This window comes from Henckelia pumila, chromosome 2, assembly GCF_033568475.1.
Source record: "Henckelia pumila isolate YLH828 chromosome 2, ASM3356847v2, whole genome shotgun sequence".
NCBI lineage: Eukaryota > Viridiplantae > Streptophyta > Magnoliopsida > Lamiales > Gesneriaceae > Henckelia > Henckelia pumila.
This window is the reverse complement of record NC_133121.1, coordinates 183,882,019-183,909,907: the sequence shown is the minus strand read 5'-3', so window position 1 is coordinate 183,909,907 and position 27,889 is coordinate 183,882,019. Positions and strand designations below refer to the sequence as shown.

General features: G+C 39.1%; 1 long non-coding RNA gene across 3 annotated transcripts; it reads right to left on the bottom strand.

Annotated features, from left to right (window-relative positions):
• Nucleotides 1-211: 211 nt before the first annotated feature.
• LOC140885432 (uncharacterized) lies at nucleotides 212-14,615 on the bottom strand. 3 transcript variants are annotated; one of them, XR_012150940.1, is made up of 9 exons: nucleotides 14,422-14,615; nucleotides 13,830-14,077; nucleotides 13,658-13,717; nucleotides 13,495-13,544; nucleotides 13,067-13,162; nucleotides 953-1,003; nucleotides 760-811; nucleotides 529-605; nucleotides 212-390 (listed from the first exon to the last, which is right to left on the bottom strand). It is a non-coding gene; the product is annotated as an uncharacterized lncRNA (long non-coding RNA). The 3 variants fall into 3 exon arrangements; XR_012150938.1 differs by having other exon boundaries at nucleotides 529-594; XR_012150939.1 differs by having other exon boundaries at nucleotides 529-594; nucleotides 14,428-14,615.
• Nucleotides 14,616-27,889: the final 13,274 nt, after the last annotated feature.

Below are 27,889 nucleotides of genomic sequence, written 5' to 3'. Positions count from 1 at the left end.
GTCGTAGGGGAGTGCTTTTAACAACACCATCAGTTACAATAGTTTTAGACCCCCTACGACAACGAATTTTACCCGTTGTCATTTCCTATATAAAAAACAAAAAAAAATTAAAAATAATATAAAATTTTCAATATTATAAATAAACCAAAATTTAAAATTCCAAAAATAAAATTTAATATACAATTTTTTAATATTACAAATCACTCGAAATTAAATTCTAATGCAATATACACTATAGAAAAATAAAAAAAAAGTCTTTGCCATCTTTGCTTCTGCTTAACCCTGCATCTGTACCATGTCGGGAGCCTAAAGGTTTCTCATTCTTGATCTTCCCGTACTCTTTAGCATTTTTGATTTATTAGAATCACCAGATACTTTAATTCCAATATCCTAGAAGAAAATATTAACATTATAACACAATGAAGTTTGAAAAAGTAAAAATCCTACGTTTTTTGGGGGATATTTTATACTTTTTAGTACAAGATTCAATGCGAGTACAATAAGAAATTCAAAAAACAAGAACCTTACCCAATGACAAGCCTACCGCCACTGTGAACAGCTTGTGAAACCATCCCCTATTAAGCCAATGCTAATCTGCCAGACATCTGATGATCAGCAATCAAGAATAGCAATTTATTGACACATACAACCAACTACTGAAATGGAATTACTACATCAGAAAATCCAATTGAAATTGAAAATAGAGATCACAGGCAAACTGCACCACAGATAAAAGTGAGCACATTTGAAAGATCATACCTATTTTTTTCCACCCTTTGAAAGCTGTAACATGTCTTTTTAGTGTATTATCCTAAAGAAAAATCACCGACACATTTATCCATTGTAAGCACATTAATATAAAATTGAAGGTTGTAAATAATTAAACAAAAAGAAAAAAAAAAATTCATGAACCTCTGCAGATTGTTTAACTCCAATTGAAACACACTCATACCTCATCTCTAGTCCAACCTCCTTCGCTCTTCTAATAGGACTAGTAGTTCTTCTGTCCAAAAATTTATTTTAAAAAAAGCACGTGGCTTGAGTTTACCATGACTTTAGGATTTTAGAATGCAAGATATGATAAGAAGCATGCAATTTACTATACAGTGTACCAAACTAACAAACAAAAGCAATAATTCCATGCTTGATACCAACGTATAACCAAATTAAGATAGATGAGAAATAGGTTGTAGAATTGATGCACAATCTTAATAAAGCTAAATTAACACATAAGATTTCACCATGTATTCAATGCTGGAGAGAGGCTTCATTGATTAGGAAACGTGTCTCACAAAAAGACTCTTATCAAGGTGATAGTAGCATTTTTATCTTCGTGAGCTGTTTTTTATTGAAAGAGAAAATTTGATATCTCTCAATCTAATAAGTATAACCCGGTAAAAACTGTATATTTCTATGGGAGAGGATTCAGAAATTGCCTAAACCAAATTAAGGAGTTAAAGCTACTATCTTGAACATTCTTTCCAAAATGTGGGACTCTGAGTCTATAGCAATAAACAGAGTACTTAATTTCAATTCCCAGAGATTTACTATAGCAAATCAGCTATCAAGTTACAAGCTCGATAGATTTACTAGATGCTGATATTCTGGCGGTATCGGAAAGTTTGTTCTGCTCCACTTCCAACTGTCTTAAGTGCTTAGATTTTAGCACAAATAACTCCACTCCCTCCATTTCAATCCCAGTATCCCACAACAAGTTATATCAACAATATGCAAGTTCTTACTCTTCCTAACAATCTACATGACGCGAGCATCAGAGTTAGCTCCTTATCAACCATCATTTCGTTAAAAAATAGTATAAACTCGGTTAGGCGTTATGATGATAACCTGCTCCTATGAGCAGAGTAAGATTTTTGTACAACAATACATCAATTGATATGAAAGTGTATTGAACCTTAAATCTTGTCACAATATATTTTTTTCATTTTAAACATATTTTTTGTATAGAAAAATGAGACATTTATATTCCAAGCAAGTGTAAGAAATAATAATATATATTATAGGTATATATCCCTCGAAGTAAGCTAGCTCCTCTATTTTGTTGGCAGAAGCGAAGTTTTGAGAGTGGGAAAATATCAACAAATAGTAAGCCCCGTGAAATACTTTTCCCCCATAATTATATCAATGAAATGTTTATGGTTTATCATACATGAAAAAATAGATTTAATGCCTCAAATATAGAACAAGAAGCTTGTCACACCACAAATCAAGATTGGGAAAAAGTGAAACAGCAGTTCTCAACATCTTCTGAATATTGGAACTAGATTAAGAAGATGTGTATGCAATAATCGAGCAGAGCTCTTATTCCGAGTACAAATAAATCAATCTGTTGGCAATATATTTCTAAATTCACCACTTAAATCATGCATATACTGATTTCTGGTCATTATCAATTTACGTTAAAACAATCATCATTAATTAGAAGTGCAAGCTTCACCCCCTGCTAGTATACTAGGAAAATTTATTGACATATATAGGATTTGGCACTTCCAATATTAAATCACCATACACTGACGGCTGAGATAATATAACTATTGTTGACTTGATGCATGCAAGGATTTAGGTAGAAGTAATAAATTTGTTGGAAAACTGGCGAGTTCCCAGACCAATTACGATTGATACCCGGTGCAGCGGAAGTTTAAAAATTTTTCATGGAACGTTTCCATGGTATGGGTATCAACCGTTCATCGATTGAATTACGTGTGTGTAAAATTTAAATAACAATTAAATAAATTTTACCTCAAATCTCGCAACGAGATTAATGGACACCAACAGAACAATTCTGCTCTTGTTGTCTCTCCCTGGAACCGATGAACGCCTTCAATCAGGTCCACGAACAGAGGTTTAATCCCTCTGATAGATTGCACTAGAAAATCTATCAGAAGTTTTCTGCGAAGAGATTACACGAATCTGATTCGTTATTCCTGACCGCGATTCAAAATCACAGACCGGAATTTTCTCGGGCAGAGCAAAGGGAGGGGACGGCCGATCGGTTTTGAGAGGGTCTAGGGTTTTCGAAATTTTCTCTCAAAATTTATGACCTGTTGTATGTAATTTCTGTACTGAAATAACTTATTTATAATGCAGGCCACTAACACCTTAGGGCCCATTAGTCATAAGCTGGGGCCCGACAAGCAAAGCCCGCTCGTTCAGAAATTAATATAAAATTCATCGTGACTCTGATTGATGAAACGATTTCACCAATGTGCACAGAAACCATTTCTGCACGTTTTAAAGTCAAAATAAATTTTCCTGAATCCGAATTCAGTGGTTTCCAAAAATGTCCATCCCTATGTCATTTTAGGAAACCCTACTCCCTTACTCTTAATTAAGAAGTCCAACTCCTTAGTTCATTAAATTTAACTCTTTAAATTTAACTATCTCAACGGGGATTAAAACTCCATTACACTGTGTGACCCTCAATGGTTCAGGGATACAGCTAGCCGTGGGCTCACAACTCCTTGTGACTCGGAACAACACTTTCCGACTTGCCCAACGAATCATGGTAAAGCGCCTAGCAACATCGCCCCATGATTCCCTAGGTATCACTGATAGTGCCTACAAGAACCAGTAGATTTTAGTTAGCGTACAGTACGGTCCCTTCATCCATATATCCCGATCGAATCAACAACCATTGGTATATCGAGAGTCGCTCAAGATTCGATAACTATGCAATGCATCTTGAAGATCAAATTAGTGACATCGCATGTGCTACTAAGAAACCATTTCTTAAATCACATCAAGTACTCTGGCCAGAGATTTGTCACACTAATATCTCCTCAGATCGCATAGGATATCCACACTCGCAAGTATGTGGTGAATCCTTGACAACAATGCATTGACTCCTATATGTGTCGTAACTGTACCCAATCTCGACACCTGATGACCCCCTCAGAGTCGGTAAATGAGTCAAAGCACAGTACTAGCATATAGAGTCTCCATGATGTTTCAAGTCGTAAGGACTAATGGTGTACAACCAAAACCGCGGACTTTATCCACTCGATAAGTGATAACCACTTGGAAAGTCCGGATAGGGTAGTTCGACTATTCATCCTATGAATATCCATTTGCATGCTTCGAACATCTCCATGTTCCCTACCAATGAAACGTGGTACTCCGCATCGCAAATGCTAGTCTCAAACTCGAGCGATCCTTATCCTTATTATCGGACGGCTCAATCGACTAGGAACGGTTTTAGAATATACAGTGACTATAAGATGTATTTCATGATAGACATCTCCATGTTCTACCACATCTTACATACACTATAGTATATTCAAGGTCTTTATCAAAACAACAATAGTATATCACAATATAACAATATGAAGTAATATAAAGTCATTGCCATAAAAGTGTAAATAATATTAAACAAAAGATTGTTTATACAAAGAGTCAACAAAGCCCATAGCCACACAGTTGGCTCACTGGGCACCCACTCTTACAATCTCCCACTTGCCCTATAGCCAACTAGTCATACTACGTAGACCCATTGCTTCGCGATGTTTGTCAAACAATGGTCCTGGCAAAGGCTTAGTAAGTGGATCAGCGATATTGTCTGCAGAGGCCACTCGTTCGACACTGATGTCTCCTCTTTCCACAATCTCCCGGATTATGTGGTATTTCCTCAGTACGTGTTTGGATCTTTGATGAGACCTTGGTTCCTTTGCTTGAGCAACGGCACCCGTGTTGTCGCAGTACACCGGGACTGGACCAACAAATTCAGGAATGACGCCCAACTCTTGGACGAAATTCCTCATCCAAACGGCCTCTTTAGCAGCAGCTGATGCTGCAATGTATTCAGCCTCAGTGGTGGAATCCGCTGTGGTGTCCTGCTTGGAACTCTTCCAAGAGACAGCACCGCCATTGAGCATGAACACAAATCCAGAGGTTGACTTCGAGTCATCCACATCACTTTGGAAGCTAGAGTCGGTATAGCCTTCCAGTTTGAGTTCTCGTCCTCCATAAACCATGAACATATTCTTAGTCCTTCGCAAGTACTTAAGAATGTCCTTCACGGCTTTCCAATGCATCTGACCAGGATTAGACTGATATCTGCTCGTGACACTCAGAGCAAATGCTACATCCGGTCTGGTAGATATCATCCCATACATGATGCTACCTATAGCTGACGCATATGGTACATGTGTCATATTCTCTATCTCTGCATCAGTCTTGGGACACATAGACTTGGATAGAGAAACTCCATGACACATGGGTAGATGTCCTCTCTTGGACCCATCCATTGAAAACCGTTTCAATATGGTATCGATGTAGGTTGATTGAGTGAGTCCTATCATTCTCTTAGATCTATCCCTATAGATCTGTATCCCAAGAATGTAGGATGCCTCACCCAAATCCTTCATCGAAAATCTACCTGATAACCATATCTTTGTTGACTGCAACATCCCTACATCATTCCCAATGAGTAGGATGTCATCAACATAAAGTACTAAGAATGTCACCGCATCCTTAACTACTTTCTTGTACACGCAAGGTTCCTCCGGGTTCTTGATGAAACCAAAGTCTTTAATTGTTTCATCAAATTTCTGGTTCCAACTTCTTGATGCTTGTTTTAGACCATAAATTGATCTCTGAAGCTTGCATACCTTATGCTCGCTTCCCATGGATGTGTACCCCTCAGGCTGCTTCATATAGATTTCTTCCTTAATGTCTCCATTAAGAAAAGCAGTCTTCACATCCATTTGCCATATCTCATAGTCATACCATGCAGCTATGGCAATTAGGATTCTTATGGACTTGAACATTGCGACTGGTGAAAAGGTTTCATCATAGTCAACTCCTTGCCTTTGAGTATAACCTTTCGCCACCAATCGCGCCTTGTAGGTCAATACCTTACCATCAGGCCCAAGCTTTCTTTTGTAGATCCATTTACACCCTATTGGAACAATTCCATCGGGAGGATCCACTAAAGTCCAGACTTGGTTAGTATGCATCGAATCCAATTCTGACTGCATAGCTTCAAGCCATAAATTCGAATCCGCATCAGAAATTGCTTCCTTGAAGCTTCTTGGATCACATCCAATGTCGGGTTCATCTTGACCCTCTTCAAGAAGAAGACCATATCGAACTGGAGGTCTAGAAGTCCTCTCGGATCTTCTAGGTGCAGGCGTGTCCAGCAATGGTTCCTGAGGTGTGGGATCGTTATTTTGTATTTCGGGTTCTTCTCGAACTTCTTCGAGTTCCATCATCTCGCCTTTCTTATCCAATAAGAATTCCTTCTCCAAGAAGGTGGCATTCCTAGAAACAAACACCTTTGTTTCAGCAGGATAATAGAAATAATATCCGATTGAATTCTTCGGATACCCCACAAAATAACACAAGCTGGATCGACTATCCAACTTATCTCCCACTGTCCGCTTCACGTAAGCAGGACATCCCCAAATCCTCAAGTACGAATACTTAGGAGCTTTGCCATTCCATAACTCGTATGGTGTTTTGTCCACTGCTTTAGTGTGGACGTTGTTCAACAACAATACCGCCGTTTCAAGCGCATAGCCCCAAAACGAAGGTGGAAGCTCAGTGAAGCTCATCATGGATCGAACCATGTCCAACAAAGTTCGATTACGACGCTCCGATACACCATTAAGCTGTGGTGTCATAGGAGGAGTCCACTGAGAGAGAATCCCATTCTCTTTCAGATAGTCCAAAAACTCGGTACTCAAGTATTCTCCACCTCGATCCGATCGAAGTGCTTTAATACTTTTACCTAGCTTGTTTTCTACTTCAGCCCTGAATTCTTTGAACTTTTCAAATGCTTCAGACTTATATTTCATTAAATATAAATACCCATACCTTGAATAATCATCAGTAAAGGTAATGAAGTAGGTGTGGCCATGTTGAGTCCCTACTCTAAATGGACCACAAACATCTGTATGGATCAAATCCAACAGATTTTGACTACGTTCAGGCTTCCCCTTAAAAGGAGATTTAGTCATTTTCCCTTTTAGGCAGGATTCACAAGTAGGTAGAGAGTTAATATCAGACATATCAAACATGCCCTCTCCCACTAGCTTGTTCATCCTCCTTGAGGAAATATGACCTAGTCTAGCGTGCCAAAGGTTTGCCGGGTTTTGACTATCGATTTTCCTTTTGTTTGTTGTTGCCGGTTTGTCAATACAATTCACTGGAACGTCTTTTAGTTTTAAATTGTATAGATCGTTTTCAAGTTGTCCATTTCCAATTAAACATTCATTCTTGTAAATACTGCAAATCCCATTCACAAAATTACAAGAATAACCATCTCTATCAAGCATAGAAATAGAAATAATGTTTTTAATTAAATCTGGCACAAATAAAACATCTCTCAACAATAATTTAAAACCATTCTGCAAAATCAAACAAACATCTCCAATGGCCGTAGCTTCAACTCTGGAACCATTCCCGAGCCTCAGCTGGGTCTCACCCATTCTAAGCCTGCGACTTCTTGTCATCACCTGCAAATCATTGCAAATGTGAGAACCACATCCGGTATCCAATACCCAAGAAGTTGTATTAAGTGACATGTTTATTTCGATATAGAACATACCCTTTGCAGTTCCCAACTGCTCAAGATACTCCTTGCAGTTGCGCTTCCAATGACCCGGCTTCTTGCAGTAATGGCAAACATCCTTGGATTTTCCATCGTTTGAAGCCTTTGTCTTTTGCTTCTTCTCGGGTTCCACTTTCTTGGGTGGGGCAGAACGTTTCTTGCCCTTCATACTTGGCCCCTTCTTAGCAGAAGATGAGGAGCCCACCAAGAAAGCTGGCTTATCCTTCTTAAGTGTGGATTCATATGTAACGAGCATATTGACCATCTCTTCAAGGGTGGCCTCTATCTTGTTCATATTAAAATTTATCACGAATCCATCAAATGAAGAAGGAAGAGATAGAAGCAGCAAGTCCACATTGAGTTCATGCTCCAACACCAAATCAAGGGTCGCTAACTTCTGTATGAGCCAAATCACTCGTACCCCATGATCACGGACCGAAGTCCCTTCACGCATGCGGCACGTCATCAACTCCTTAACAGTAGAGAACCTTTCAGCCCTCGACTGAGCCCCAAAAAGTTCCTTGAGTTGCGTGTGAATGTCAGCAGCATTCACCGTGTCCTCAAATCGCCTCTGGAGTTCATCAGACATCGAGGCTTGCATATAGCATTTGGTCTTGATGTCATGGTCACACCATGCATCAAGTTTGGCCAATTCCTCCGGACTTATGTCAGCTGGTGCTTCCTTCGGAGGTGCTTTCTCTAACACGTAGAGCATTTTCTCCGAAGTTAAGACAATCTTCAACTTCCGGAACCATTCCGTATAGTTGGCGCCAGTCAGCTTGTTTTGTTCGAGGATCGAGAATAAAGGATTTCGCGAATTCATTGTATGAAATACTGAAAAGGAAAAACAGACATATATCAATGATTGTTTAACAATTTACTAAGACATAAAATAGGCGAATTTAATTTTATGAATCTCACTCCCACTATTTTAACGATTTCACCACCCTCTAGTGAAAACGGGAAACTTTTTCCTTAGTGAGAACATGGAGTCCAATTGACAAACTTATGGTCCCGAATAATATCAGCCAACCATAATTCTCAAAAGGTAGAGCCCAATTGCTTCCAAAGCAACCCCCATGTATTTACCTCATGTCCAATAAGGGCCCAATAATATGACGCCGTTTAAAGTGACATGTCAAGATGACCCATCAATATTAAGTTGTGATGGACGGTCGCCATGTGGATCCCCCAATAATATGAGCCGATCCCATGGGAGTTCCACCCAACTTACAACATTTGTCGATCCAATGTACAGCTTTCCGACGAACGGGCCCCCCCAATAATATGAGCCGGACCGTATCCGCGGGTAGCATCACATACATTGACCGTTGATGGAAGGTAGGAACATTTAAACAATATTTAAATTTCCTTTATTTATCTTGATATAAATTTTAAATCATATTTAAAATGAGGGATTTTATTTATAAAAATATTTGTCTCATCATTTTTAATTTATTGCATGCATTGCCGGATTCACGCAATTTATGTCTAAACATGCATACAATCATAATATCACATATTATATAGGATGATCGATTCCATTTCTAATTGACCCGTGGTTGCCAATCACGGGTCTTAGTCCAATCCTAGGTAATATGCAGTATGCAAATGCAATCCTATTACATATGCTTCCAATTTACATTTCTTCAGTCTTCATTGTCTGCTGGGCCCACCATCTTCAAATCTTGATCTCCCACTAAATCTAATGTATTTACAATTAAATAACAATGACAAGTAGGGGATACATTTTTAGGGGTGGGAACGGGCTATAAACCAAGCCCACTTTTATTACATATGACATTCATATCGGGCCATAAACCAGGCCCATTAATAAAACCAACAACAATAAAGACAAAATGTAAATTCCTAACATACACCTACAAAATTGGTCATGGCAATCGATCATCCTTATCCAATAACATTTAATTCAAAATTAATTTATTGGATAACATGCTGTGGCAATTCAAATTTAAACAAGATAAAATCATATTTTATATATAAAATCACATTTCACATATAAAATCATATTTTATCTCCATATCAAATAAAATCATATTTTATCTATAAAATCCAATTTTACAAATAAAATCATATTTTATCTAATATATCATAAGATCATATCTTATCATCAATTGTACCAAAATAATTGATTTCAAAATTCAATTTACGGATAAAATATTAAAATTTTCCAAAAATTCAAATTTATCCAAAATCAATTTTAAAATTTACGGACTCGAACAATTCGATCCGAAATCTCGTGAACCAATCAAAAACAATTTTTGACCGGACCAAAAATAAAATTTTAAATATTAAAATTAATAAAAATATAATTTTTCCCGCGGGCCACCCGGGACACTCCCGGGTTGGCCCGCACCCGGGGCGCGGGCCGGGGGCAGCCCGGCTGCCCCCTTAGGGCAGCGCCTGGCGCCGCCCCTGGGCGGCGCCGTGCGCTGCCCTGGGCGGCGCCGAGCGCCGCCCTGCGCAGCGCCCAGCGCTGCGCTGGGCAGCGCCGAGCGCCGCCCCTGGGCAGCGCCGAGCGCTGCCCTGCGCAGCGCCCAGCGCACAGCGCTGCCCTGGGCGGCGCCGTGCGCCGCCCTGGGCGGCGACGGTCGCCGCCTTGGGCGGCGCTGTGCGCCCCCTTTGGGCGGCGCCGTGCGCCGCCCGGGGCAGCAACAATTGCTGCCCCACCGGGCAGCGATCCAATCGCTGCCCGGGTTTTGCCCCGAAAATTTTTTTTTTTTTTTTATTAAAAATATTTATTTTGTTTCATAAACCGAGACTCAAAAATTTTGTACAATTGATTATTCAATCGATTGATCTGAGCAACCTGGCTCTGATACCACTTTTGGAAAACTGGCGAGTTCCCAGACCAATTACGATTGATACCCGGTGCAGCGGAAGTTTAAAAATTTTTCATGGAACGTTTCCATGGTATGGGTATCAACCGTTCATCGATTGAATTACGTGTGTGTAAAATTTAAATAACAATTAAATAAATTTTACCTCAAATCTCGCAACGAGATTAATGGACACCAACAGAACAATTCTGCTCTTGTTGTCTCTCCCTGGAACCGATGAACGCCTTCAATCAGGTCCACGAACAGAGGTTTAATCCCTCTGATAGATTGCACTAGAAAATCTATCAGAAGTTTTCTGCGAAGAGATTACACGAATCTGATTCGTTATTCCTGACCGCGATTCAAAATCACAGACCGGAATTTTCTCGGGCAGAGCAAAGGGAGGGGACGGCCGATTGGTTTTGAGAGGGTCTAGGGTTTTCGAAATTTTCTCTCAAAATTTATGACCTGTTGTATGTAATTTCTGTACTGAAATAACTTATTTATAATGCAGGCCACTAACACCTTAGGGCCCATTAGTCATAAGCTGGGGCCCGACAAGCAAAGCCCGCTCGTTCAGAAATTAATATAAAATTCATCGTGACTCTGATTGATGAAACGATTTCACCAATGTGCACAGAAACCATTTCTGCACGTTTTAAAGTCAAAATAAATTTTCCTGAATCCGAATTCAGTGGTTTCCAAAAATGTCCATCCCTATGTCATTTTAGGAAACCCTACTCCCTTACTCTTAATTAAGAAGTCCAACTCCTTAGTTCATTAAATTTAACTCTTTAAATTTAACTATCTCAACGGGGATTAAAACTCCATTACACTGTGTGACCCTCAATGGTTCAGGGATACAGCTAGCCGTGGGCTCACAACTCCTTGTGACTCGGAACAACACTTTCCGACTTGCCCAACGAATCATGGTAAAGCGCCTAGCAACATCGCCCCATGATTCCCTAGGTATCACTGATAGTGCCTACAAGAACCAGTAGATTTTGGTTAGCGTACAGTACGGTCCCTTCATCCATATATCCCGATCGAATCAACAACCATTGGTATATCGAGAGTCGCTCAAGATTCGATAACTATGCAATGCATCTTGAAGATCAAATTAGTGACATCGCATGTGCTACTAAGAAACCATTTCTTAAATCACATCAAGTACTCTGGCCAGAGATTTGTCACACTAATATCTCCTCAGATCGCATAGGATATCCACACTCGCAAGTATGTGGTGAATCCTTGACAACAATGCATTGACTCCTATATGTGTCGTAACTGTACCCAATCTCGACACCTGATGACCCCCTCAGAGTCGGTAAACGAGTCAAAGCACAGTACTAGCATATAGAGTCTCCATGATGTTTCAAGTCGTAAGGACTAATGGTGTACAACCAAAACCGCGGACTTTATCCACTCGATAAGTGATAACCACTTGGAAAGTCCGGATAGGGTAGTTCGACTATTCATCCTATGAATATCCATTTGCATGCTTCGAACATCTCCATGTTCCCTACCAATGAAACGTGGTACTCCGCATCGCAAATGCTAGTCTCAAACTCGAGCGATCCTTATCCTTATTATCGGACGGCTCAATCGACTAGGAACGGTTTTAGAATATACAGTGACTATAAGATGTATTTCATGATAGACATCTCCATGTTCTACCACATCTTACATACACTATAGTATATTCAAGGTCTTTATCAAAACAACAATAGTATATCACAATATAACAATATGAAGTAATATAAAGTCATTGCCATAAAAGTGTAAATAATATTAAACAAAAGATTGTTTATACAAAGAGTCAACAAAGCCCATAGCCACACAGTTGGCTCACTGGGCACCCACTCTTACAAAATTGAACTATATATTATATTATTTTTTTTAATACTACATATTTTATACTCTTCTCAAAGGTTGTGTTTAGAAAATACTATGTTCAGGAGGAGATTACGATAAAATCAAGATACCATGCATAAAAATCTGGTAGAATGAAAATTGTAGTGGACAATGAGCTCTCTAATAAGCAATCAAAAGCTCCCTCTCCTCCCAATATAGACAGTGCCCAAGTCCCAATTTAACCAAGTGCAAATCCAAATTAATCCAATGTTTAAATTTATTAATTAGTCATATGTAGTAAAATTTAAAGGTTCATTAATGAAGATATTTCTAAAGCGACACAAATAATTTAAGCTTAGAAAACGTATTCTTTAATAAGCTAATTTCCATAGGCTTCTTTTATAGACTTTAGGAATATCAATGTGTCTTCCTCACATAGTTGACTAATTTCAAGTACTCCATGCCCCACATGGAAGCTGACATAAGTACATAGAATGATTCTATTCTTTCGATGTTCACAAGATCATACGATGAACTCAAAGACACATGAAGAGAACTATATACCTAATTATTAAATCAAAATTAAACTTGATGCAGATGCATGTCCACAAGCATCATAAATAACACAAAGCAGACGTCAAAGAACGTGTAACAGGCAACGTATGTACTACAATAACAATAACATGATTTTCTCTAAATCGTAACAAGAAACATTGGCAATAATCTATAGGCTCCCCAAACACAGTACCATACATTTCAATGAGAGAAATAATGCACAGTAAAGTTTATCCATTTACGAACTTACAAGATTTGCAAAGAAGTCACTATCAGCACCTATCAACTTTGAGGACATGCTGGTCTTGGCACATTTTACAAGAGAGTCTTTGCCAAGTTTTTCAACCTAAATGTACACACGAAAAGCTCAATAAGTTCAAAAGTTTCAAACGAACACAGTGTGCTTCAAAGTGATTGATGATAATTTATAATACGTTAAGTATATTTACATGCCATATGGCAACAATCACAGCCTAATCACTGCCCCAGATTGTGTCCAAAATATTATTTCTAATGAATATTTTTTTCTCTTTGTGAAAGTAAAAGTATTAAGAAATAACAATTTTGAGAGACAAGAAAACCACAACTTGAGCTCTTTTTCACCCTTGTACTGATTCAAAATCCATGACGTAACAAAAAAAATCACTTCAGAAGGAAGTTATAGCAGCAAAGAATAACCTTGACAGCTAGTTTTCATCAACATATTTGCATGCTTCCCTCATAGCATGCTGCCACAAAATATTGATGCAATTACACAAATCATGAGATGGAAAAGACTGAATATTCATAAACTGGAAACAAATCAATTTAAACTTAATGTGAAATTTAAAATGAGACGCACTCTGTATCCACTGATTATTGATGTTGGGTGAATCTTGTTTCTCACTAAGTCATTTGCTCTCTGTAGAAGCAAATTTAAACTCAGTAATGAAGCATAATATTCCCAATGTTCACACTCAAAGAAGTTACAAGAGGCATCAAAGTTTGTTACAGCAAAAGCAGCAATAACCTACCTTAAGTAATTCAGCAGCTATGATGACCACAAAAGTAGTCCCATCTCCAACTTCTCTGTCTTGCAATTCAGCCAACTCAACAAGAACATGTGATAATATAAAGGTGAATGACAAACAGATATGACAAACTTGTTGAAGAAAGAAAGAATTATTCTCACCTTAGCAGCCGGATGCTCAACTTCCAGCATCTTCAGTATCGTGGCACCATCATTGGTTATTGTAACATCACCAATATCATCTACAAGCATCTGAAAAGAACCAACTGATCACGTAAAAATGGTCCTCCCGCCTTTTAACATAAGAAAGTCATGACCTTTTTCAGATTTCTTAAGGATTCATAATTTCCCAGATCTTCTTTATTACCGAAATAAAAATAGACAAACAAACAAAACACATGATGGTATATCTTTAACATGGAATAAGAAATAAAGAGGAAGACCGATGAATTTGAACCCCTCATGTTCTGCTCAAACCTTAGTCAGAGTTAGAAAAGGTGTCAAAAATCTTTCTTCAAATGGATTTTCTACATTTTACCAAAAATCAAACAAACAACGTCAAAGATTTTCTTTGAGAATGAAACAACAAAACTTACACGTACAGTGATGGTCGCGACAGGACAGCTTTGAGATTCAAGCTCTAAACTCGAAATGAAAGTCACCATTGGAGTTGTTAAGTCTTGGGCTAGCTGAAATGAGGTCGGACGTCTTGTTTTCGGCGATCAATCGGCGACCACGGCGTCGGCGCTGAGCTACGTCGTAGGAGACGGGTTGGGGCTTAGGGTTTGGAGGTTTCCTTTTCTATCGTTTGATCTTTCTTGTTTTAAAAGACGGGTAGCCTATTGTATATATATGTAATGTTTTTATAAAAAAATTTAAATAATAAAAGACAACCGTTGTCGTAGAACTTAAAAAACGTGCATAGACAACGGTTTTAAAAACCGTTGTCGTAGACCCCCAAAAAACACGCACATAAACAACGATTAATTAAAACCGTTATCGTAGGTCATAAAAAACCCGCTCATAGACAACTGTTTTTAAAAACCGTTGTCTTTGACACATATAAGACAAGGGATTTTTAAAAACCGTAGTCTTTTTTCATTAAAATACGATCAACGACAACGATTTTTGTAAAAACCGTTGTTAAAGGCCAAAATACAACAGTTTTTGAATAAAACCGTTGTCTTTTTAGTATGGTTAATTAGCATATTTGTTGTAGTGGATCTTGGAATTAAAATTCGTAACCAATCTTAATCTGGATATATCCGGGCTTTGGGAGTCGTAACCGACTCAACTTCAAAAGTAAGAAATATAATTTAAAGATCCATTTACCTGATATGGATTCACATTTAGGTTTTATATAAAAAAAAACACATAAAATCAAGTATGTGATTATTGCGGGATAACTCAAGAATCATAGTTCCCGAGTTTCAAAGCCCTTAACGATCGATGTCATCTTATACCTTTCATTTCGTTTGATTCGTAGACACTTCAAATCTGAACAATATACAATAAGAACTTCATATCAAAATTCTATTCAAGTTCAACTAATCTTCATTCACTCTTCATGACAAAACAACTTCAAACCTTGTGCCAATTCTATCCCGGTTCAAAGCTGGAGGCTCTAGTTCGATACCCCTTGGTTTCAAATCTAAAAACACAGTAAAAAAATCTCATAACATCAGCAAGATCTCACTTCAAACTCAGCTTACAAAATATCAAAACGTCTACAAATCGTAAACCGGCGGCGTAACGACGGAAAATCGAGAACCGAAACTCAAAGATAACAACATATTCATCTTCTTAAACTTCAAACACATACATATCAGCTAGATATCATCATTAAACCAACATAAATCAGTAGGCATAGGTTCGAACATGAGCTGAAAATCATAACAAACTCATACGACATCCAATCCTCGATCCGGTTTCGATATAGCAATTCATATAATCGCACGAACACATATCCATAATCATTTCTTATTTCTCCCAACTTACAACCTTCAAAACATGCTGGAAATATAAAAAAACTTACATCAAATAGAATCTCTTGAAGAGAGGATCGCAGCGCTATATCCGGAATTAAAATCGGATAACCGGATCAAAAGATAATAAAAGTGGAAAATGAAATCTCAAGGATAAAGATGATGTTCTCGATTTGGCTGAAGTTTCTGAATATAATTGATGATAAAAACATGTATATAAACGTTCCAACACAATTAAAATCCAAGTGTCCCACACAATTCAATAATTTGCACTTTGGCCCCTCATTTCTTCATAAATTGCAATTCAGTCCTCGGCTCTCTTTTAAAGTCAATTTCAATCCTAAATAATTTAAAAATATTAAAGTTTAAATCTAAACTCAAAATTCTCAAATTAAATATTCTCGAATTAAAATTAAATATTTTCGGGGCTTTACAAAAGGTGTGCAGAGTATACAGATTTTTGCGATCTTATCTGAGCCATCTTTTTATTCTCGGATTAGAGATGCTCAGATGTCTGACTCTAAGACTCGGCGTTTGGCTCGTTTAGCTAGATATTATAGTATGTCTGTATTCCACTATCAGTCATATGGTTTTCTGTGTTTATCAGGTCGTATTGTTGTTCTGGAGGATGATACTCTCAGGGAGGATATTTTATCCCAGGCTCATCATTCTAAGTTGAGTATTCATCAAGGAAGCAACCAGATGTACAAGGATTTGCGTACAAGGTTCTGGTGGAAAGTAATGAAGAGAAGTGTGTATCAGTATGTTTCTAGATATTTGGTGTGTCAGCAGGTCAAGACAGAGCACCGACGACCTTGAGAGTTGCTTCACAGTTTACCTATTCCTGAGTGGAAATGAGAGTTGATCACGATGGACTTCGTGACCCATTTACCAGTGTCCTCGAGTAATTGTGATGCTATCTGGGTTGTGGTGGACCGACTCACCAATTCAGCACATTTCATTCCTTATAACAGGGAATAAAGTTTTGACAGGATGACACGTTTGTAAAACTAGAAGATTGTTTGATTGCTCGGAGTGCCTATGAGCATTGTCAGCGATCGAGACCCCAGTTTTACTTCCAGATGCTGGGAGAGTCTTTTGCGCGTTATGGGTACTAGTCTTAGCTTGAGTACATCATATCACCCAGAGACTGACGGGCAGTCAGAGCGCACAATCCATACTCTTGAAGGCATGTTGCGAGGATGTTCTTTGGATTTTGGTCCATCTTGGCAAGATCAATTGTCATTGATTGAGTTCGCGTACAACAACAGTTACCATCGCAGTATTTGGATGGCTCTGTTTGAGGCATTGTACGGGCGATGATGTCGTACTCCACTGTTCTGGGAAGAAGTTGGGGAGCGACAGGTTGAGGCACCAGAGTTAGTCCAACAGGTTGTTGATATTGTTGGACAGATCAAGAAGAAAATTAAGACTGCGTAGGATCGGCAAGATAATTATGCGAATGTTAAGCGCAGACCTTTGCAGTTCTAAGTGGGAAAGAAAGTGTTTTTGAAAGTTTCACCATTTTGCAGGATTTTGAGATTCGGTCTCAAGGGTAAGCTATCTCCCAGGTTCATTGGTCCATTTGAGATTTTGGAAAGTTTTGGAGATCTGGCTTAGAGGTTGGCGTTACCGCCATATTTGTCAAGTATCCACGACTTGTTCCATGTTTCACTGTTACGACGGTATGTGGAAGATAAGTCTCATATCTTACAGCCATATGAGGTACAGTTGGATACACATTTGACATACGTGGATAGAACTTGCGTTTCATAAGTCATAAAGATAATATGTTACGCAACAAGACCATTCCTCTTGTTCTAGTTCAGTGGCAGCGCAGAGGCACTGATGAAGCCACTTGGGAACTTGAGAGTCGTATGGGTAAAGATTATGCAGAGTTGTTTTGAGAATGTTGTATTTTCACTCATATCTTGTAAAATGTTAAAGTTTGAATAAAAGATGTTTATTCAGTATTTTACTACGTTCAGTACTTAAGATTGTTCGAGGACAAAATATCTTAAATATGGGAAGAATGTCGTAGCCCGGTTCTACTTTACATGATTAAATGATTTTAAACATGTTAAGAAATGACATATAATTTTAAAAGTTGCAAAACATGTTTAAGGATTCATTATTTGCTGAAAATAAGTGGAAAATTAGATCTGAAATGTCCAAAAATGGTAGGAAGGGTCCTGAGGATCTCAAACAGTCCAGAAACAGCCAAACGAGTTTGGAAGGACCAAACCAAAACGTTGCGTCCGAACCAGAACGGATGGAACGATCCTAGAACGGACGCAACGATCTGAGATGTACAAGTGTCCTTGATGAGGTCAGCAAGATGACGTCAGCAGTGACATCATGGCCAGAACGGACGCAACGAACTGCAGAACGGACACAACGTTCTAGGTCAAGGACATATGTGTGGTTTGCATATAATTGGATCGACGCATGGCAGGACAAGTGGAGAACGGACGCAACGGTCCCAGAACGGATGCAAAGTTCTCCGCCTATAAATAGGGGTTCCGAGGGCCACATTTTCACACCAAAATTGTAGTAACCCATAACCCATTTTAAGATAATAATATGTTAAACATGATTAAGGGTTAGTAATTAACCAATTTTGGGGCTTAATCAAACTAAAAAGATGATTTGACGAACGGAGCTTCCGTTGGCTATCGGACGCAACGATGGAGGGGCAGAACGGACGCAACATTCCTCAACGAACGCAACGAACCTTGAGATAGAGGCAGGCATGAGGTGGCTTGATGATAAGCTACGAGTTTTGACAAGTATCAAACATGTAGGAACGAACGCAACGAACCTGGAACGGACGCAACGTTCGTGTCCGGAATTTTTGGCTATAAATAGGGGTCTCCGGAGTTCATTTTCAAATACGAATTCCGAGTTTCCTTCTTCAGTTATATAGTGTGAGTTATACACTTGAGGGCCCTATCGGTAATAGTGAGATTCTGGAATAACAAAGAAGTTGTTATAGTCATCCAGAGTCAGCGACATCAAAGGGCTATCTACGGACGAAGGTATGGTCCAGGAATCTATTTAAGTTTTGGGAGTACTTATTAGCTTAGTTAAGGCTTATAGAACTTGTGTAGTGATACGGTAAACTTTTGAATATAGGCTTGGAACCTAGGATCTACTATACTTGAACTAGCATAGAGGTACGTACACATTGACTGAGATTGCCAGCGAATATACATGTTTATATGTTGCATTTTTTTGACATTATTATATGGCATGATATATGATTTACCGCTTTCTATACTCATATGTCATGTGCATATACACGTTGAGCCTATACCTTGTTATACCTGATTATAGAGCCGCTCAGCTCTATACTCAATAGTCTGTCATTGAGAGTACCGCGACGGCGGGGACATGTATGTCTAACTACTCTGGTGTATTAGACGAGTGTGTTTGCACCAAGAGGTTGATCCGCGCAGTGGAAGAACTCATGTGGCGCCGGTACTGAGCATGAATTTTCAGATGACCCTTTACCAGTCATCATGTTTCATGCATTATATACATATGTTTACTCATGTTCATGTACTGGGCGTTAGCGCTCACGTCCTAGTTGTTATCTTGGACACCCTATTCCACGGGGCAGGTCGCAGGATGGACAGAGCTGGTAGTTCAAGGCAGGACTAGGGAGCAGGAGCCTTGAGGAGTTTATTATACAGCAGAATTCGATATAGCTGTATAATGTTTACTTTTAAGTTTTTCGATATGGTTGTATCACTACAATATTAATCCTGGATATATTTTACTAAGCTGATATATAATTTATGGATTATGTTTCCGCACGTTTTACTCTGTTAAGTATTTTGCTGTATTAAGTTTAATGCATGCTATTAGTTGGCAGTTAGTAGGTGATTCCATTCAGGGTCATTACATTTTTGGTATCAGAGCATGCATAGATTTTGGAATTAGTACTTGGGATTTAGAATTAGTCTTGAGTAATTCTTGCGCATTTGGGATTTTAATGTGCAATTCTTTTCAGGATATGGCTGACGAGAGTCACGGTAGTGTTGGCCAGGGAGGTGGTAATCATCGTCATCATCGCCATCGTGATGATCATTATCGGCCTCATGAGGGTAAACATCGCTACACTATCAATAAGTTCATGCAAGTAGGACCGAAACCCTTGATGGGAGGCGAGAATCCGGAACAGGCAAGAGGCTGGATGTCTAAACTCGAGAGTGCGTTTCGAGATTTCGAGTGTACTGAAGAGCAGAAACTGGAAGTTCTAGAATTCGTTCTAGAGGATCCAGCACGCTTATGGTGGGATGCCAAAGCTACTCAGTCACGTACTGATAGAGGACAGGTGACTTGGGGGGATTTCTGTCAGCAGTTTTAGAAACTGTATTTTCCTCCAGCTCTTCATCAAGCACGATCTATGGATTTGCTGACTCTGAGGCAAGGATCAATGACTATTGATCAATATCAGCAACGATTTCTTGATCTGCTACCTTTCAGTCCTCATATTAATGACAGTGATGCGTCCAAGTATGATATCTTTCTGCAAGGCTTGAATCAAGATATCTACTCACAAGTTGTCGTCTGTGATGATCCGACATCTTATGAGACTTTGGTGAACCGTTGCCGTCAAGTGGAGAACAGCAATAGGCGGGCACTGTTGATGATGCCAGGATAGCCTAGTGGATCTTTTGAGCCTAGGGCTCAATCTGTTGTGCAATCTGGACCTATGTCTTCTTCTACTACTACTACTTCGTCTAGTTCTCGTGGTTCACAAGGTACATTCCGTTTCGGGAAGAAGAAGGAGGAGGAGTTTTGCAGTCACTGTGGTGGGAAGCATTCTGCAGCTTCATGTCGGAAGTCTACTGGTGCTTGTTATATTTGTGGTGAGCAGGGACATCTGCGGAGAGATTGTCCTCAGCGTATGGGTTTTGCTAGTGGATCGGGATCACAGGTTGGATCTCAGGCTTCTACTTTTCCACGTCAGCAGCTAGCACCACAGAGTTCTTCTGGTTACCGTCCATAGCCACAAGGGCAGGTGTTTGCTCTGTCTCAGGATCAGTCTACTGAGGAAAGCGATCGCATGTTGGCAGGTACTTTTTGTTATGTGGTATTCCTGCACTTGTTTTAATTGATACTGGAGCATCGCATTCCTTTATTTCTAGCCGTTTTGTTAAGAGACATAAATTAACTTATGTATCATTAGATATGGATTTAGTTGTATCTACTCCATTGGAGCAGGAGGTAGTAACTAAGCGTCTAGTGATGGGTTGCCTTCTAGAGTTTGAGGGTCATATGTTATCGGCTAATTTGATGATATTAGCGATGGCAGATTTTGATTGTATTTTGGGAATAGATATGCTGACTTTGTATCACACTACTGTGGATTGTTATCAGCGTCTGGTACAGTTTCATCCGGATGAGGGTGATAGCTGGTACTTTTATGGTGAGGGTGTGCGACCTCCGATGCCACTTGTATCGGCTCTGAAGGCATGTCATGTCTTGGAGTCAGGTGGGGAGGGCTACCTCATTTATGCAGTTGATATGTCCATAAGTAGTGTTAGTATTGATCAGCTACCGATAGTCAGTGAGTTTCCTGATGTATTCCCTGATGAGATTTCAGGTTTTCCTCCGGTTCGAGAGGTTGAATTTGGTATTGATCTAGTACCAGGAACTATGCCTATATCCCGAGCGCCTTATCGTCTGGCACCGTCAGAGATGAGAGAATTGAAATAGAAGTTGCAGGATCTGCTTGATAAGGGATATATTCGTCCGAGTGTTTCTCCGTGGAGAGCAATTGTATTATTTGTCAAGAAGAAGGATGGATCGATGCGATTATGTATTGATTATAGGCAGCTGAATCGTGTCACCATCAAGAATAAGTATCCCTTGCCACGAATTGATGATCTGTTCGATCAATTACAAGGTATTTCTGTCTACTCTAAGATAGATCTGAGATCTGGATACCATCAGATGCGGGTACGAGACTCAGATATTTCTACGACTGCTTTCAGGACCACACACATGCATTATGAATTTCTGGTGATGCCATTCGGTTTGACGAATGCACCGGCAGTCATTATGAATCTGATGAATCAGGTATTTCGAGAATATCTGGATAGATTTGTCATCGTCTTCATTGATGATATTCTTGTCTATTCTCATGACAAGAATGAGCATGCACAGCATCTGAGGATTGTTTTACAGACGTTACGAGATAAGCAGTTGTATGCGAAATTGAGCAAGCATGAATTCTGGCTTGATCGGGTAGTGTTTCTCGGTCATGTGATTTCTAGTGAAGGGATATCTGTTGATCCTAGTAAGATAGAGGCAGTGCTGAACTCGTCTCGTACGACGACGGTTGTTGAGATTCGTAGTTTCTTGAGTCTAGCTTGTTATTACCGTCGGTTCATCGAGAATTTTTCACAGTTGGCCAAGCCTTTGACTCAGCTTACTCGAAAAGATGTTTCCTTCATATGGTCCTCGGATTGTGAGGAGTCATTTCACGAGCTACGTAGACGTCTTACTACTGCACCTGTGCTAGCTCTACCTTCTGGATCAAGAGGTTATGGTGTCTGTACAGATGCCTCTGGTCAGGGGTTAGGTTGTGTTCTGACACAGCATGGACATGTTATTGCCTATGCTTCTCGACAGTTGAAGACGCATGAGAATAATTATCAAGTACATGATCTCAAGTTAGCCGCCATTGTATTTGCGCTCAATATCTGGAGGCATTATCTTTATGGCGAGAAATTTGAGATATTCACAGACCACAAGAGTCTGAAATATTTATTCACTTAGGCGGAGTTGAATATGTGACAGAGACGCTGGATGGATCTCTTGAAGGATTATGATTGTGAAATCAAATATCATTCAGGTTCTGATAATCTTACTGCTGATGCCTTGAGTCGACAGGTAAAACTTTCTGCACTTCAGACTAGTGAAGTATCTCATATGATTCAAGAGTGTTGTTCATTGAGTTTTACGCTCAAGCACAGGAAAGGGAGAAATGGGATTTGATTGTATACTATTTTATCTGAGCCAGCATTGTATTCTCGGATCAGAGATGTTCAAATATCTAATGTTAAGACTCAGCGTTTGGCACGTCTAGCCAATGGAGTTAATACATCTGGATTCCTTTATCAGGTAGATGGTTTATTGTGCTTATCGAATCGGGTGGTTGTACCTGATATTGCAGAGCTCAGAAATGATATTCTTTCTCAAGCTCACAGGAGTCGATTATCTATTCATCCTGGAAGTATGAAAATGTATAAGGACTTACGAACCAGATTCTGGTTGAAAGGGATGAAGTGAAGTGTTTATCAATTTGTTTCGAGATGTTTGGTTTGTCAACAGGTCAAGGCTGAACACCGACGACCAGGTGGATTACTGCAGAATCTTGAGATTCCCGAATGGAAGTGGGAGCACGTGACTATGGATTTTGTCACCCACTTGCCTATGACTTCACGTCAGTGTGATGCTATATGGGTCGTTGTTGACCGTTTGACGAAATCAGCACATTTCATTCCTTACAATAGGGAGTATTCTTATGATCGCATGTCACACTTATACATTCAGGAGATAGTGTGATTGCATGGGATTCCAGTGAGCATAGTTAGTGATAGAGACCCGCGATTTACCTCACGTTTTTGGGTTGTTTTCAGTAGGCGTTGGGTACCACTCTGAGTTTGTGCACTGCATATCATCCAGAGATTGACGGGCAGTCAGAGCGGACGATTTGTACATTGGAAGATATGATACGTTCTTTTGTCATGGACTTTGACTTATCTTGGCAGAATCAGTTACATTTGATCGAATTTGCCTACAATAACAGTTATCATCGTAGTATCGATATGACACCTTTCAAGGCATTGTATGGTTTACGGTGTCGTACTCCATTATTCTGGGATGAAGTCGGGGAACGACAAGTTGAGGGTCCTGAGTTGGTGCAGCAGATTGTAGACAAGGTAGATTTGATCAAACAAAGGATCAAAGTTGCTCAAGATCGGCAAGCCAGTTATGCTAATATTCACCGCAAGCCACTTCAGTTTGAGCCTGGTGAATATGTGTTTCTACGAGTATCACCTTTCAGGAAGGTGATGAGGTTTGGTGTGAAAGGCAAGTTTTCACCTCGTTCCATTGGGCCTTTCCAGATACTGGAGAAGATTGGAGATGTTTCTTATCGTTTGGCGTTGCCGCCATCTCTTTCCAGTATACATAATTTTTTTCATGTGTCGTTATTTCGACAGTACATAGCTGATGAATCACATGTGATTCAGTCTACTGATGTTCAGCTAAAGCCAGATCTGTCGTATATTGAACGGCCACTCCGTAGACAGGAAGGAGAAAGTTCTTCGGAACAATACTATACCACTTGTGATGGTACAATGGTAGCGCCGAGGCGTTGAGGAAGCAACTTGGGAAACCGAGAGCCATATGCGAGCAGAATATCCTGAGTTGTTTTCCTTGTACTTTTGATTACATGTAAAGATGTAATTACAGTTGTTGTAATAAAACATGGTTTGATGTTTCATATTGTTATTTTGATTTGTCTTTAGATTTTATTTCGCGGACGAAATGTCTAAAGGTAGGGAGAATGTAGTAACCCAGAACCCATTTTAAGATAATAATATGTTAAACATGATTAAGGGTTATTAATTAACCAATTTCGGGGCTTAATCAAACTAAAAAGATGATTTGACAAACGGAGCTTCCGTTGGCTATCGGACGCAACGATGGAGGGGCAGAGCGGACGCAACGTTCCTCAACGGACGCAACGAACCTTGAGATACAGGCAGACATGAGGTGGCTTGATGACTAAGCTACGAGTTTTGACAAGTGTCGAACATGAAGGAACGGACGCAACGAACCTGGAACGGACGCAACGTTCGTGTCCGGAATTTTTGGTTATAAATAAGGGTTTCCGAAGTTCATTTTCAAATACGAATTCCGAGTTTCCTTCTTCAGTTATATAGTGTGAGTTATACACTTGAGGGCCCTATCGGTAATAGTGAGATTCTGGAATAACAAATAAGTTGTTATAGTCATCTAGAGTCAGCGACATCAAAGGGCTATCTACGGACGAAGGTATGGTCCGAGAATCTATTTAAGTTTTGGGAGTACTTATTAGCTTAGTTAAGGCTTATAGAACTTGTGTAGTGATACGGTGAACTTTTGAATATAGGCTTGGAACCTAGGATCTACTATACTTGAAATAGCCTAGAGGTACGTACACATTGACTGAGATTGCCAGCGAGTATACATGTTTATATGTTGCATTTATTTGACATTATTATATGGCATGATATATGATTTACTGCTTTCTATACTCATATGTCATGTGCATATACACGTTGAGCCTATACCTTGTTATACCTGATTATAGAGCCGCTCAGCTCTATACTCGATATTATATCACTGAGAGTACCGCGACGGCGGGGACATGTATGTATGACTACTCTGGTGTATTAGATGAGTGTGGTTGCACCCAGAGGTTGATCCGCGCGATGGCAGCACTCATGTGGCGCCGGTACTGAGCATGACTTTTCAGATGACCCTTTACCAGTCATCATGTTGCATGCATTATATACATATGTTTACTCATGTTTATGTACTGGGCGTTAGCGCTCACGTCCTAGTTGTTATCTTGGACACCCTATTCCACGGGGCAGGTCACAGGATGGACAGAGCTGGTATTTCAAGGCAGGACTAAGGAGCAGGAGCCTTGAGGAGTTTATTTTACAGCAGGATTCGATATAGCTGTATAATGTTTACTTTTAAGTATTTGGATATGGTTGTATCACTACAATATTAAGCCTGGATATATTTTACTAAGCTGATATATAATTTATGGATTATTTTTTCGCACGTTTTATTCTGTTAAGTATTTTGCTGTATTAAGTTTAATGCATGCTATTAGTTGCCTATTAGTAGGTGATTCCATGCAGGGTCATTACAAAAATCAAGTCTTCTCTCTCGGTTTTTGCTTAGTTTTAGGTGGTTTGGAGGTAATTCCAGCCTTCCTTGTCTTGGTCCAGTGGTTAGCTAGGTGCTCTAGGGTTCCAGCGGAGAGGTGCCCAAGTTCTTGGGCAGTCGTCATCAGTGGGCTGACGACGGACGCAGATATAACTTTGGATCCTTATAGTAAATAGGGAGTATGCTATAGCGTAGTTAAGACTTTTAGAATAAGATTATAATGCATGAGTAATTTTCATTGTAGTGCGGATTATAGGCTTGGACATAGAGATGGTCTAGCTTGCCTAGTGTATGAGATACAGAAGTATTATTCAAGATATCCAGATTGAGTATGCATGTATTATGTATTTGCATGGATTATGTGATTGCATGTTTTATATGCCTTTATATACAACATATCACGACTGTATGTTGCATACATGATCATATTGAGCCTTTTACCTTATAGGTAAACTGTAGTAGGGCGCTCACCCTACGAGTCTGTGGATGGTTGGATACATAAGTCTTGTGTCAGGTCACCGTGATGGTTGGACACTTGTAATAGTATCAGGTCACCATTATCCACTGGGTGTAAGATTCACCTCCTGATGCGACAGCGCATCGTGCTATATACCCTGGGCCCGGTCTATGAGTTTGTTTCTTGACCTGAGTGTCTTGGTACCCAGTTCACTTGCATACATGCACACATAACACCGTATACTCATACTCTCATACTGAGCTTATCATGCTCATGTCCCGTACTTTGTTGTATCTGGACACCCTATTCCATGGGGCAGGTCTGCGGCTGGATGAGGCGGGTGGTTCCAGGAGACTTAGGCGATGAGGACTAGCAGGGACTCGTCTAGGCTTTTATTTCTGATTTATTTGGTTTGATACACTGGTTTATTCGATATGGTTGTAAACAATATTTAATTTTTGTTTTTTCTTTTCCGCTATTCATTTCTGATGGTTTATTTAATGAAGTTAAATGCATGCTTAAGTTTCTGATTAGTAGGTGACCACGGTGCGGGTCACTACATTCAATAAGATAATCACTTTGATTTCCATTTTATTATGCCCGAAATCTATTAAATATTGTCCTCGCGTGACTTCAAACCAACAAACCTGTAGAATTATGGTTTTACATCGTCTAATTTGAACATCGCATTATAATACATAATCACAAGCATAGTAGAACTCACGTAGCCTTTTCCCCAAAGTAATTGATTTCAAAATTTAACATCAATCCTCAAATTGAAATATATATGAAAACATTTCTTAATTCCAGTTTATACTGTATATTCTGCAACAAAAATATCCATTGAAGAAAAAAAAATTAAGAAAAAAATTTACCATTACCTCATACATATTGCTCTTCATACTTACCCAAATCAAAACGTCATCCATTTTTTTATATGGCCCAATGTTGGCAATATAAGCATGCGAACTGGTATCAACAAATAATAATTAATGTTTAGTTTAAGCGAAAATAAATTAACCAATATTTTAATTATTTTTAGATGGAAAATTATCGCTGTAAACGTAAAATATCATGTTTTATTAAGAGTGAATATTGAATAAATCCTAAACCCAAACCTAACTTTTTTATAAATCCCTACAATAAAAATTCTTTCTTAAAACTCCCTAGGACCACCAAACTTGGTCAAATCGAATGTTTAATTCTTGTACCCAATTTATGCATTTATGTACTTCATTTATGCAATGGTTGTGCTCAATTATGGTACTTTGAATTATACGCAAAAATGGTATTAAAGCTTTAGGTTAATTATTCAGACTTTATATTATTCGTTAACTCATACTTTTCTTTGTTGAGGAGAAGAATTTTTACAAAAGATGACTTCAAACGAAGGTTTGAATCAAGAGGATTTTATTTATATGAAATCCTATAAACAAGATAATATGTTCACAATAGATTACTTATGACAGGTTGTGATTAATGCTCTCAATTTTGAAGGGATAAAGAAAGATGATTTCTAACTCTCAATTTTTAGAGATTACCCCAGATTCCTCTAAACTCTTCGGAGATCTTAGAGAAATTCAAAAGACGGTACAATATTACAGCAATCAGTTGTATGAAATACCTCGGCAGATTGAAGGAATCCTTAAGAAACAA